Source organism: Pantherophis guttatus, chromosome 1 (assembly GCF_059756535.1).
Source record: "Pantherophis guttatus breed Tessera chromosome 1, ASM5975653v1, whole genome shotgun sequence".
NCBI classification, from domain to species: Eukaryota; Metazoa; Chordata; class Lepidosauria; order Squamata; family Colubridae; genus Pantherophis; species Pantherophis guttatus.
Window position 1 is genome coordinate 176080276 of NC_142063.1, and position 15064 is coordinate 176095339.

Below are 15064 nucleotides of genomic sequence, written 5' to 3' on the forward strand. Positions count from 1 at the left end.
CCCAATTAGGTATACCAAAAACCCCTCTCATTCTAGCATCTTGTAACAACTTTAATTTTATCCTCGCCTTCTTTTCCTGCCAAATATATTTTAACACCATTTTATTCAATTCTTCCCCAATCTAATTGGAATTGTCTGAAACAAATATAAAAGTCTAGGCAAAATATTCATCTTAATAACTGATATCTTTCCAATCAAAGAAAGCTGTAAATTTTCCCATTTCGCCAAATCTTTCCCTATCTGTTGTTTAAGTTTATTATAATTATTTTCTTTAAGCATGCTACATCTTGCTGTTAAATATATCCCCAAATATTTGACTTTATTTGTGACCTGCATTTTTGATATATCCGCCAATTCTTCTTTTTGCTTTACCAACATATTTTTGGTCAGAATCTTTGTTTTATCTTTGTTAATTTTCAAACCAGCTACTTTCCTAAACTCTCCAATTTTGTCTATCAGTGTAGTTATTGATGTTAATGGATCTTCTAGAATAAAGACCAGGTCATCTGCAAATGCTTGTAATTTGTATTCTTCTTTTCAAATTTTCATTCCTTTTATGTCTTTTTCTTCTCTTATACTTCTATTTAGCACTTCTATGGTTAATATAAACAACAGAGGGGACAGTGGACAACTTTGTCTAGTACCTTTTTTTATCTCAATAGAGTGTCAATTCTCCATTTATCATTACTTTTGCCATTCGTTTATGATATATTGCTTCTATTGCTTGAATGAATTTTCTGCCAAAGCCCATCTGTTCCAATTTGAAGCAACATAAAATGCCAATTGACATTATCAAAAGCTTTCTGTGCATCTAAAAATATCAAAACCATTTGCTTTTCAAGATGGGCTTCATAGTATTCCAGAGTGTCCAGAATTATTCTCATGTTGTCTCTAATTTGTCTTTTTGGCAGAAACCCATTTTGATCAGAATGTATAAAGTTATTTAAATATCTTTTGAGTCTTTCTGCCAATATTGAAGCAAAAATTTTATAATCTGAATTTAGCAGGGATATAGGTCTATAATTTTTGATTTGTTGTGGGTCTGTATCCTCCTTCGGAATCAATGTACTATATGCCTCAGACCATGACTTGGGTATTTCCTTCTTTATCATCACTTCATTCATAACTTCTAGGAGTGGGAGACTCAAAGATTCCTGCAATGTCCTATAATATTCCACTGGCAAACCATCTGGCCCTGGTGCCTTTCCATTCTTTTGTTTGTTAGTTGCTTCAGTTAGTTCCATCATCATTATGTTTCCCTCTAGCATCTCCTCAATATCTTTAGGAATCTGAGGTAAATTTGCATTTTGAAGATATCGTAAGTCCATTTTATGTTTTATTGTATCCATTTTCACTTTGACGTCTTTTTTATGTGGACATTTCTGAAGCTCTTTTTCAAATTTCTTATGATCCTCTTCCAATATTTTGTATGCTTGACTTTTCTTTGCATTTCTCTTCCTTGTATAGTCCATTATCAAGCCTCTAGCATAGGCCTTCATCGTATCCTAAATATTTTGCGTCAAAGTACCTTCTTTCCTATTCTCCTTGAAAAAGAAAGCCATAACAATCATATGCGCATGTCCAAGATGGCGGCGCCCACTGAAATCGCGATCTGAGGACGGGGCGCCGACCTATCTTTTGGGTCCTTTGGGGGTCGTTTGGGAGATCTGAGACCCCAGGATCGGTTAGGGGAGCTCCCTGGCAGCATGGAGAGGGTTTTTTCTCCCTCCGTGACTGAGCAGGGAGGAAGAGCGATGTCGGGGGCGGTGGGCAGCTCAGCTGGGCGGCGGCGGCATTTTCCGCAGCCAGAGGCCGCCTGGATGTCGGAACGGCGAGAGGGGTTGCCCGGGGAGCTTTATGATGTGTCGGGCACCTCCGAAGATCTTTGGGACGCTGCCAGGCTTGTTTGGTGCCAGCGACGATGACGCGGAGGGTGCTGGAAACCTCCCCCCTTGGAGTTGGAGCGGGGGGAGAAAATGAAACAAAACGAAACATCAAGGGCGCTGGCAACCCTCCCCCCCGGAGTTGGAGGGGGGGAACGAAACATCAAGGGCGCTGGCAACTCCCCCCCCTTGGAGTTGGAGCGGGGGGGAACAAAACATCGAGGGCGCTGGCAACCCTCCCCCCTGGAGTTGGAGATGGGGTGGCAATGGAACAGGAGGACACTGGCAACCCTCCCCCCCTTGGAACTGGAGTTGGAGTCAGGGGGGGCAACGCAACAAAACAAAACAACAGAGTGGGAGACTTGCAAACAGGGTTGGGGCTAGGACCTGGTGTGAGATCTTTTCCCAGGCCTAGGAGGCCTCAAACTGTGGTTGTGCGAGGGCTGGGGGCTTGAGACAACTGCCCCACTTTTTGGCCCCAGTTCTCTCTTCTCCAGCGTTCCCTTTAAGACAGGGCCCAATTGCACCAGCTGTTAGCCCGTGGGACTCACCTGGCTATGCTCATACCATCTAAACCCCCCTGACTATGGAGAGGGCTATTCCATCTGAAATGGAAGGACGGTACATTGCTGCATCCCGTCGGCTGAGGGGGCTGGACATCAGTTGACCACCGTGAGAGGGTGGCCTGGATGTCGGGGCCCCTGGGGGCTGAACCGGGATGATTCTACATATATGTACTTTGTCAGCGGAGGGGATTGGACCATCAGACCAACTGCCGTGAGAGGGCGGTTTTTGGACCTGACCCCCGGACGCTGCCTGTTTCATTGGTTTATTGCTGCCATCTCACCACAAGAGGGGGCTGACCAGCTGACCTAACCACCGTGAGAGGGTGGTAGGATCTATTGCCCCCCCTGGATTGTGGTCGTTTTGGTTCTGGACTTCGTCCCCTGTTGTGAGGGGACAGTGGACTTGGTCCTGTAAATATGTTTCTGAGATCCCCCATTTCTTGTCTTCTCCCCTGGTCCTTTTATAGACCCTTAGGATATGGTCGTGCTACCCGTTTGGCTAAGATGTACTCAGCGGTGGAGCTTCTTGGTCTGCGAGACTCCCCCCTCTCGCAGGCTTGGCCCTCCACTCTATCGAGGGCCTACCTCGATGACGGGCTTTGGAACCTTGAGAGGTGGCATGCCACAAAGAGGGGGTTGCAGGGTTTTTTAAAACTGTCCTTGTCTAAACTTTTAAGGGGTTTGGGGAGGGGGAGGGGGGTTGGACAGGAACTAGGGTCGTGGGTTTGGGGGATAATCCACTTAGGGGAGGGTCGGGCTGGGCCGGGATGTGCGGCGGGGGCGGGAGGGGATCCGGGGGCAATAGGGGGGGGTCAAGCTTGTCCAGACTGTGTTTCCATCATCGGTACTGTGAGTGGGAGGGGTAGATATGGCAGGAGCAGGGGGGCATATCATGTTAAGGGAGCACACACCCGCTGTCTTCAAGCGGTAGGGTGCTCCGGCCCCCAAAGCTCTACTCGTTTTCCAGGTTGCACAGATCCTCAGGGCCTGGGCCTTCGTCTGATGTTGTGCAACGCCAGGTCTGTAGTAAATAAAGCCCCCCTCATTTGTGATCTTATTCAGGAGGGGGGAGCGGACCTGGCGGGTATTACGGAGACCTGGTTGGGCCCAGAGGGAGGGGTCCCTCTGGTAGAAATGTGCCCACCAGGATTCCACGCATTCCATCAGCCGAGGCCTCAGGGGAGGGGCGGGGGAGTAGTGGTTATTATTAGAGAAGGCCTTAGGCCGAGGGAGACCACTGTTCCTCAGACGGCCGGTTGTGAATCCCTCCTTGTGAAGTGGGGTCATGGGGTTCAGATGGGCTTGTTGATCACATACCTGGCTCCCTGCCATGGGGCTGCAGCCCTGCCCAAGCTACTCAATGTTATCGCTGCGGTGGCGGTTGATACCCCCAGATTTATGGTCATGGGGGATTTTAATCTGCCGTCCGTGGGTGAGGCATCTGAGATGGCTCGGGAATTCATGGCTTCCATGACAGCCATAGACCTGACCCAGCTAATTCATGGCCCTACACACAGGGGGGGAAACACACTGGACCTGGTTTTTGTCTCTGGACAGTGGTTGAGGGATCTTGAGATAGGGGACATAGTCATTGAGCCCTTGTCATGGTTGGATCACTCTCTCCTTTGCCTTGACCTTCGAACCGCGGTACCCCACCGTAGGGAGGCGGAACCGGTAAGATGGTACCACCCCAGGTGCCTGATGGAACCTGATAGGTTCCAGATGGAGCTTGGGCCAATCCCTGAGGATCTAGCACACGCCTCGACTGGAGACCTAGTGGCCGCCTGGGATAGAGCGGCCGCTGGAGCTCTGGATCGAGTCATGCCTTTGCGGCCTCTGACCTGGCGCCGTTCTCACCTGGCTCCTTGGTTTACCGAGGAGCTGAGGGAGATGAAGTGCCAGAAAAGACGCCTAGAGAGTAGTTGGAGGGCTAGTCTTTCTGAATCAGACCGGACACTGGTAAGATCTCATATTAAGAATTACCTAGTGGTGATAAAAGCAGCAAAATGTACCCATTTGGCTGCTCTTATTGCATCATCAGATAATCGCCCGGCCGCCCTGTTTAGGGTGACCCGCTCCCTGCTCCACCAGGAAGCGCAGGAGGACCCCTTGGAGGGAAGAGCCGAGGACTTTGTTCAATATCTGTATGACAAAATCACTCAGATTCGGGAAGGTCTAGACTCCGACTGGGTAGGTCCAGCGAGGGTGACGGAGGCAGGTCTTGAGAATGTTATCTGGGACGAGTTTGATCCTGTGACCCCAGATGACATGGACAGGATTCTGGGTAGACTGAACGCGACCACATGTTTGTTGGACCCATGTCCCTCCTGGTTAGTACTGGCTTCCCGGGAGGTGACGCGAGGCTGGCTCCAGGGGATTATAAATGCTTCATTGGGTGAGGATACCTTCCCTGCCGCCTTGAAGGAGGTGGTGGTGAGGCCTCTCCTCAAGAAGCCTTCCCTGGACCCGGCAGTATTGGCTAATTATCGTCCAGTCTCCAACCTTCGCTTCGTTGCGAAGGTTGTTGAGAGTGTGGTTGCGCGACAGCTTCCCCAGTACCTGGATGAAACGTCGTATCTAGATCTGTTCCAGTCGGGCTTCAGGCCTGGGTACAGCACGGAAACGGCATTGGTCGCGTTGGTTGATGATCTCTGGAGGGCTCGGGACAGGGGTTGCTCCTCTGTCTTGGTCCTGTTAGATCTCTCAGCGGCTTTTGATACCATCGACCATGGTATCATGCTGCACCGGTTGGTAGAGTTGGGGGTAGGAGGCACCGTACTATGGTAGTTCTCCTCTTTTCTCTCCGACCGGTCGCAGTCTGTGTTGACAGGGGGGCAGAGGTCGACCCCGAGGCCCCTCATATGTGGAGTGCCGCAGGGATTGGTCCTCTCGCCCCTTTTGTTCAACATTTATGTAAAGCCGCTGGGCGAGATCATCCGTGGTTTCGGGGTGAAGTACCATCAGTACGCTGATGACACCCAGCTGTACATCTCCACCCTGGACCACCCCAACGATGCCCTTGAAGTGATGTCCCGGTGCCTGGAGGCCGTACGGATCTGGATGGGGAGGAACAGGCTCAGGCTCAACCCATCCAAGACCGAGTGACTGTGGTTTCCGACGTCCCGATATAGTCAGCTGGTGCCATCGCTGACTATTGGGGGTGAATCATTGGCCCCCACGGAAAGGGCTCGCAACTTGGGTGTCCTCCTGGATTCATGGCTGTCTTTAGAAGAGCACTTGACGGCCGTGACCGGGAGGATTTTTCATCAGGTTCACCTGATCCGCCAGTTGCGTCCCTTTCTAGATCGGGACTCCCTACACACAGTCACTCATGCCCTCGTCACCTCTCGTCTGGACTATTGTAACACTCTCTACATGGGGCTCCCCTTGAGGTGCACTCGGAGGCTCCAACTGGTGCAGAGTGCGGCCGCGCGGGTGGTGATGGGAGCAACGTGGAGCTCCCATGTAACACCTCTCCTGCGCGAGCTGCACTGGCTCCCGGTGGTCTTCCAAGTGCGCTTCAAGGTTTTGGTTACCACCTTTAAAGCGCTCCATGGCTTAGGACCTGGTTATCTACGGGACCGCCTGCTACCACCAATAGCCTCCCACCGGCCAGTACACTCCCATAGAGAGGGGCTCCTCCGGGTGCCGTCAGCCAAACAATGTTGACTGGCGGCCCCTAGGGGGAGAGCCTTCTCTGTGGGGGCACCTACGATCTGGAACGAGCTCCCCCCGGAGATACGGAGGATCCCGGATCTTCGCACCTTCCGTCGCACGCTTAAAATGTTTTTATTTCATCAAGCTGGCCTGGCCTAAATCTTCTCCTTTTTTAAATTTAAATTTTAAACACAAATTTTAATCTGTTTAATTATGGGGTATTTTAAAATTCAGCCTAAATTATTTAATTTGTTTTAATCTATTTTAAATTTTGTATCTCTGTGTTTTATCCTCTGGCTGTTCACCGCCCTGAGTCCTTCAGGAGAAGGGCGGTATAGAAATTTAAATAAAATAAAAAAAAATAAAAAAAAATTCTTTCTCTATTTTCTGTACAAAGTCCTTTTCTTTTAATATAGTATTATTTAAAGTCCATCTAAATCTTCTCCTTTGTCCTTTCCATTTCACTGTCACTGGATTATGATCTGCCCAGGTATTTGCTTCTATTTCAATTTCATCTATATTCGAAGTCAATTCCATTGTTGTCCAAATCATATCTAATCTAGACCAAGATGAATATCTGTCAGAATAAAAAGTATATTGTCTTTTTTCCATTTCTCTCTCTCCATGCATCTTTTAAGTTTATTTCCTCAGTCAGCTTAAAAAAAGATTTCGGTAATATCTTTCTACTGTGTCTTATTGTTTTATGTGTTTTATAGTCCAAGTCTCCATCCACTATACCATTAAAATCTCCCATCATACAGATATTATCTTATTCCAATTCAATTATTTTCATGTGCAATTTTCTATAAAAGTCATTTTGATTATTATTTGGAGCATATATTGCTACTAAAAGAATTTTCATATTGTTATCCATTATCTCCACCATCAGAATTCTGCCTGCATATATTTGCTCAGCTAGTATTGCATTTCTAATATATAAAACCACTCCTCTTTTTTTACATTGTGGCAATGATGTGAAGATTTTCCCTAATTTTGAATGTACCAGTAACTGTTCATGTTGCTTTTTAATATGTACTTCTTGCAGGCAAATTATATCAAATTTTAGTTTTTCTAATTTGTGAAATATTTTTCTTCTTTTAACAACTGAATTAAGTCCATTTATATTTATTGAAATCAATTTTCTCTCTTCCATATTCATACTTTATATGCGGGCTTTGCTGCTCTAGTTGATCTTAATTCACACTGTTCTTTGTGTTCCACAATCCCTCCTACTGCGCCTTCAGCTTTTTCAATCATTGCTAGTTCCTCTTCTTGGAATTCTACTGGCACTACTGTCATTTGAGATTCCATTTCCATTTCCTTCTCTTTAAAAAATTCTGCATGAAATGCTCTCGCTTTGTCTATTGTATCTATTCTGTATCTTTGAAGTTGCCATGTTAATACTAATCCCTCTGGTACCAGCCATCTGTAATTCACTCCTTTTTGAAGTAATATTTTAGTCAAAAATTGATATTCTCTCATCTCTCTCACTTTTCTTGGTATTTGCTTCAAAACCACAATTTCTTTCTCCTTATACTTCAATGTTTTTTCTCTGGCAATCTGCAGTATTTGTACTTTAATTGATTTCTTAATAAATCTTATATGCACTTCTCGTGGTAACTTATTGCGCATTGCGTAGCTAGTGTAGACTCGATATATTTCATCCACACCATCCATCATCTTCTCCTTAATAATTTCTAGTGCTTCAGCCAATATTCCTATCATTATTTCTGCCAAATTCTCTCCTTTCTCTTCTACATTTTGAAATCTGAGATAAAATTCTGATTTGTCCATCTCCCATCCAATTAGTCCACTCCTGTTATGTTCAACTTCTCCCAATCTGTTATCTATATCTTTAATTTTTTCCTCCTCATTTTTCTCAAGCTTTTGCAGTTTCTCTTCATATTTCAACATCATTTGCTGTATACTCGCCACTTTTTCATCTGTCTTGAGTTGTTGTTGTTCCATCCTCTGAAATGTTTGGAAAATCATCTGTAATGTCGTATCTTTCTCCCTTTCTTTTTCTCTGTCCTTCTCCTGCTGAAGCATCATCTGAATTGATTGCTATCCTCCAGATGGCGACAAGGAGGGCGTAGTTGAGGCAGATCCAACTGTCGCTACTTTTCTACTCATTCTGTCCAGTAGTCACCAAAGGCCAAGAACAGAAAAGAAAAAGCCCAAAAAAGTAAAGAATGTAGAAGAAAAGAGGGAAAAATACAAAATAAACAATTCTTTTTTTTATTGAAAAGTTTTACAGAAAAAAAAGATTTCCCCCCCAATATTCCCCCCACCCTTTCCCTCCCCTCATCCCACCCTCCCCCCCAGACTTCCCAGAGCAAAATACAAGGTATTTCAGTTAACAATCATAAGATAAATTAACCTATCTATCCTTAGACTACTAAATCCCCCCCTTAAACCTTAACTCCACTATAGATAACATAATACTTCTAATACTTAATGTTCATTCATAAGCTATTTGATATTTTCTTGTCTGATACTTATTTTGAATATAATCAATCCATCTTCTCCATTCCGATACGTATCTTTCTTGTGTATAGTCCTTCAAATATGCTGAGATTTTCGCCATTTCTGCTAAGTTCGTTACTTTCAGTATCCACTCTTCAATAGTAGGCAAAGAGTCCTTCTTCCAGTATTTTGCTACCAACAGCCTAGCTGCTGATCTTAAGTTCAAAATCAATTTCGTCTCTAATACTGTACAATCCGTCGTTATACTGAGGAGTAAATTTCAACCTTTTTTTCAGAATGTTCTGCATCACCCACCAAATTTTTATCCAAAATGCCTTGATTTTCTTACAGGTCCACCATATATGATAATAGGTTGCATCATCACATTCACATCTCCAACATTTAGCTTGCAAATTCGAGTACATACATGATAATTTTTTAGGATCTAAATGCCATCTATAAAACATTTTATAAAAATTCTCTCCCAAGTTTTGTGCTTGCGTAAATTTAACATTTCTAACCCAAATCTTTTCCCATGTTTCCATCATCACGGGTTCCTGAAAATTTTGTGCCCATTTTATCATACAATCCTTAACCAATTCCGTTTCTGAATCTATTTCTAAATCTAAAGGTTATACAACCTTTTAATATGCATCTGACTTTGATCTCTAATCTGTTTCACCAGATTTTCCTCATTTTGCATGACACCAATTTTTTGATCTTCCCTCCATCTAGCTTGAAGCTGACCATACTGAAACCAAGTATAAATTATCCCTTCTTCTTTTAATACATCTAAAGATTTCAATTGCAGCTTACCCCTTTCCAAAAAAAGAAGCTCTTTATAAGTAATCACCTCTGTTTTTTGTTTTATACTTATATTTTCTATTGCATGTCTAGGATTTGCCCATATGGGTATCTTATAATTTAGCTTATATTGATACTTTTTCCAAACCCTCAGCAATGCATTTCTAAGTATATGACCCTTAAACACTTTATCCACTTTTTTTTCATATAACAGATAAGCATGCCATCCATATAACAAATCATAACCTTCTATATTTAGCATTCTCTCTTCAGTTAAATTAAACCAATCACTAATTTGTGATAAAACAGCTGCTTCATAATACAATCTTAAATTAGGCATTTTAAGACGTCCTCTCTCATGTACATCCTGTATAATTTTCAGTTTCACTCTTGGTTTCTTCCCGCCCCAAATAAAAGTATTAACCCCTTTCTGCCATTCCCTCAAGTTTCCATCTTTCTTAAGCACTGGTATCATTTGAAACAAAAATAAGAACCTAGGTAATACATTCATTTTTATTACTGCTATCCTTCCCAGTAGAGATAGTTGTAGCTTTTTCCAATTTTCCATTTCTTTCTGCACTTTTTGCCAAAGAACTTCATAATTGTTTTTAAATAATTTCGTGTTTGAGGCTGCAATATATACTCCTAAATACTTAATCTTTTTAACTATTTCAAACCCCATTATTGTCCCTAAATCTTCTCTTTGAGATATGGACATATTTTTAGTTATCATCTTTGTCTTGTGTTGATTTACTTTAAATCCAGATACCTTACCATATTGACCTATTATGTCCAACATATGTGGAGCCGCTTCTATGGGTTGAGATAAAGTAACAACCAGGTCGTCTGCAAACGCTCTTAGTCTATAATCCTGCTGTCTAATTACAATTCCTTTTATTTTATCAGAGTCACGTATCTTATTCAACAAAACTCCTAAAGTTAAAATAAACAACAATGAAGACAAAGGACAACCCTGCCTTGTACCTTTCTCAATTTTAAAAACATCTGTTAAGCCTCCATTAACTATTATTTGTGCTGTTTGTTCCTGATATATTGCTCTAATGGAATGTATAAAATACTCTCCAAAATGCATTTTTTTCTATTATCTTAAACAGAAATTGCCAATTCAATCGATCAAATGCTTTCTCTGCATCCAAAAATATGAACGCTGCAGGGACCTGTTTGTTTTTTTTCCAAATATTCCAATAAGTTTATAATTTGTCTAACATTATATTTCATTTGCCTCCCTTTTATAAAACCTGATTGATCATTATGAATTGTTTGTTGCATAACTGGCATTAGTCTATTCGCTAATATCTTGGCAAAAACTTTATAGTCAGTGTTCAAAAGTGATATTGGCCTAAAATTTTCAGGTTTGGTAGAATTTTGATTTTCCTTCGGGATCAGTGAAGCAAAAGCTGTTCTCCAAGAGGGTGGAACTCCTCCCCCTAATTGAATTTTACAAAATAAAGCTCTAAGCGGTTCTACCATTTCAGACTGTAAATTCTTATAATAAACAGCTGTTAATCAGTCTGTTCCCGGAGCTTTCCCTATTTTTAATTGCTTAATTGCTGCAATAATCTCCTCAGAAGTTATTGGCTGATTCAATCCTTCCCTCTGTTCTAACATTAATTCAGGAATATTCTCTTCCTTTAGGTATCTATCTATATCTATACCTTGTATTGAGTCACTAGCATATAACTTTGTATAAAATTCTAAAAAAGCCTTTTTAATCATATTCTGTTGGAAAACTTCCTTACCTCTAAATTCTATCTTACCAATGGCTCGTGATTTCTGTTTTTTCCTCAGCATATAGGCCAACCACCTACCTGGTTTATTGGCATTACAAAATGTATTATGTTTAGCATATTGTAAACTAGTTGCCACCTGATCAGCCATTAACATATTAAATTGCTCTCGTAGTATATTTATTGTTTCTTTTACTTTCTTGTCTCCTGGATTGAGTATAAGTAATTGTTCTTTCTTTTTTATTTCTTCCTCTATCTCTTTCCACTTCTTTTGTTGTTTTAATCTATATTTATTATTCATATGTATTAAAGTACCCCTCATATAAGCCTTACTAGCATCCCAAACCATTTCCATAGAAGTACCCTTATGCATATTAATAGCAAAAAATTCTTTCATTTGTTTTTTAAGCTCATTTACATTTTCTTCATATCTAAATAAATTTTCATTTAGCCTCCAGGACCTCCTTTCTCCCCTCTCCTGTTCCAATTCCACCCAAACCGGACTATGATCAGTTAGTGTTCTTGGACATATCTTCGTCTTCTTCACCCTAGAAATAAAATCATTTGTGGTTAGTATAAAATCAATCCTGGAGAAGGATTGATGTCTATCAGAAAAAAAAGTAAAATCTCTCTCCTCCACATTGTGTTCTCTCCAAATGTCTCTCAGTTCTATATCTTCCATCATATCAAAAAAGGATTTAGGTAATTTCACACGTGTTGAGATCTTTGATAAACTTTTTTTATCTTTCTGTGTATCTATTACTCCATTCCAGTCACCCATTAATATAAAAGATTTATAATCCCATTGTATTATTTTAGTATGTAAAAATTTATAAAACTTGTCTTGTTGCTGATTAGGGGCATATATTCCAATTAAAAGCATTTTCCCAGTCTGTGTTAATAATTCAATTGCAATATATCTTCCTTGAACATCTGCCTCAATTAAATTAGCTGATAGTCCTTTCTTTACATATATGACTAACCCATTTTTCTTCTCTGGCGCTGATGCCACAAAGTGTACCTAATCTTGAATTTATCAAATATTTTTGATCTAATAGTCTAATATGTGTTTCTTGCAAACAAATAACATCATTGTTAAATTGTTTCAAATAATGAAATACTTTCCTTCTTTTTTGTGGTGAATTTAGACCATTAACATTCCAAGATAGGAATTTAGTTTCCATCTTTAGCCTTTCGAAGCCTCATGAGCATCAGCTGAATATCTTCCTCCACCTTACTCTTCAGCCTAGCTCCCCCCACTGCTTCTGTTTTTTGAACTTCTTGAGGTAAATCTTGAGGTTGTTGCATTTTTAATTGTTGTTCTTGAAGTTTATAAATTGCTCAGGTCAGTCGTTGTTCTCTTGGCTCTCCCTTCTTAGATGGTTCTAGAGTTGGGGGTAGGCCCCCAAGATCCAGGTCTTCTTCCATGGTAATTCCTCCAGCTGCAACTTCAGCATAAGTTTGTATCTGCTTTCCATCTTTTTCTTGTTGTAGCATCTCCATTTTCTTTCTACCCACCCCCCATGGTGAGGGTGGGTATCCAGCCTTTAGAACATTAACATAAAAATCTTTTGCCTTCCAAACTGTGTTTAGCCGGTATCTTTTTCCACTATAAGTCACTATTAAACCAGTTGGAACATCCCATCTGTAAGGCACTTGTTGATTTCTCAGTTCATTTACCAGAAAGCCAAAATCCTTTCTGCTTCTCAACATTTTTGGAGGGATCTCTTTCAAAGCCACCACTTCTTGGCCAGCCACTTGAACCTTATTCTTGTAAGAAGCTTGTAAAATGTCATTTCTAATCCTCCTGGTTGTAAAATAAATCACCACATCTCTTAGCAGCTGTCTTTGTCTTGCCAGCCAGGAGTTAACCCTGTAGATTTTATCAATTCAACTTGCCACATCTTCTGGTCTTTCTTTAATTATCTCTGCAATGGCATCAGCACAAATGTCCTTTAGATTTTCCTTACTATTTTCTTTCAGGCCTCTCAATCTCAAGGCAAATTCCATGGATCTGTATTGTAACATTACCAATTCATCATCCACTTTCTCTGTTTTTGTCATAATATCTCCTACTTTGTTTTCCAAATTCAAATTGGCTTCATTGATTTCTTCCACTCTCTCTTCCACCTGAATAACAAGTTTTGACAATCCTGAGATTGCAAAAACAATATAATCTCTTATTTCATCATGCTTTAGTGCAACAACTTCTTTAATTGACTTTAAATCTTCCTCAAATTTCTTTAATTTCCCTTCCACAATTACTGTTAGGTTTTTCATAGCTGCAGCTTGATTATTCATGGCTTCTTTCATAAATTCTTTGAGATCATTAAAAGCAGCCTCCTGACTCTGTGAGTCTACCAGAAGTTGTGCTTTCTGTGTCACTACTGATACAACTGGAGAACCTCCTCCTTCTTTAACAGCTCCTGGCTTAACTTGTTTAGAAGCCATCTTTTTTTTTAAAAGGATCTTTTTTCCTTTCAAAGCCACAGAGTCCCTTGAACAATTTTCAAAAACTTGTAATTTATAGTCTCTAATATGTCAAGCAAAATAGTCTTTTCTCCACAAACTCTCAATTCTCAGCAGCTTTAATCCACTCTCACAGTGCAAAGTTCTCAATAAACACTTTCGTTTCTGACTTTCACTTTCACACCCATAACAAAGGCGCCATCTTCAGCCTCCAGCTCAAAGAAATTCAATTAGAAACAATGTAAGTCCAGAGTTAAGCACTGTTACTTTAAAGCTTGTTCTCCTGTTTCCGCTCTGCCTGCACTTGTAATCAATCAAACTCACTTTGGAAAGCAGGATTGGTCGCGACGTCTGGCTCTGTTCAAACAGAATTGTCCCGGATTTGGAGCTTCTTAGTGGGCTGGCTGGGGAGCTCTCACCCTCCAAGCCTCTGGAATTATTCCAGAGGGCTTTCGGGGAGCTCTATTCACACCCACTGGCTCTCCTCTCCTTCTTCTCCTGATGGAGAGGTTTTTCAGCCGCCAGACAGCCAATTAACGCTGTCAAAGCGGCTTTTACAAAATCGTGGGGCTGGCAGTCTAAGGAGACCGTCCACGATGCCTGCGGTGCCAACCAGAAGTCAAAATAAACAATTCTTCAGGTTCTTCAAAATCCTAATCCACTTTGAGAGAAAAAAAAGAAGAGAAATTTTTTTTAATTAATCCCACTGACAATAAAAATACACTGGAGGAAGGTTGAATTAAAAAAAGGAGAAATAAAAATAAAAAAGAGGAAGGTCAAATAGCCAACTAATGAGGAAAATGAAAATCAAGAATCAATCTTCAGGCTCTTGTACACCTTAATCCAACTCGGTTATATAAGAACAAAAAAAAAGGAAAGTCCATCAGAAATATTTAAGCAGGGGAAGTGTATAGAGAGTTATCATTTAACAGGAACAAAAAGAAAAACAAAATAATAGAAAATAAAAAGAGGATTTCAATTTCTTCTGCAATACTTCTGCCCAAGCATTAACAAATCTCTCTCATTTGCCTCAGACTCCTACTTCTGATAGTTCCCCAAAGAGCACCTGAATAAACAAAACAGATAGTTCCAACTCTCTCAGATGTCCTTCCAACAATCTTATCAGCAAGAAAGTTCAGAGTCCTTGGGTTATAGCAACAATGTAATACAATTGTTTCAACTTGCTGCTTTAATAGAAAAGAATAACAACATTTCCAGTCCAGTAGATGGCAGTATTACACACTCTCCTATCTTCCCCGCTATTATAGTTCAAAAGTTCTTTGTCAATAATAAAGAAAATGAAAAATTAAAGCAATCTTCAGAAAAGAAAAAAGAGAAATTAAATCCAAAAAGAAATTCAATCCAGTCCCAATCAAAAGCAAAACAAAAATTTAAAGCTCCACCAATGTAAATGATTTGAGAATAAAAATGACTCCTGCTTAATTTTGCCGCTTGATTTCCTTTTAAATCC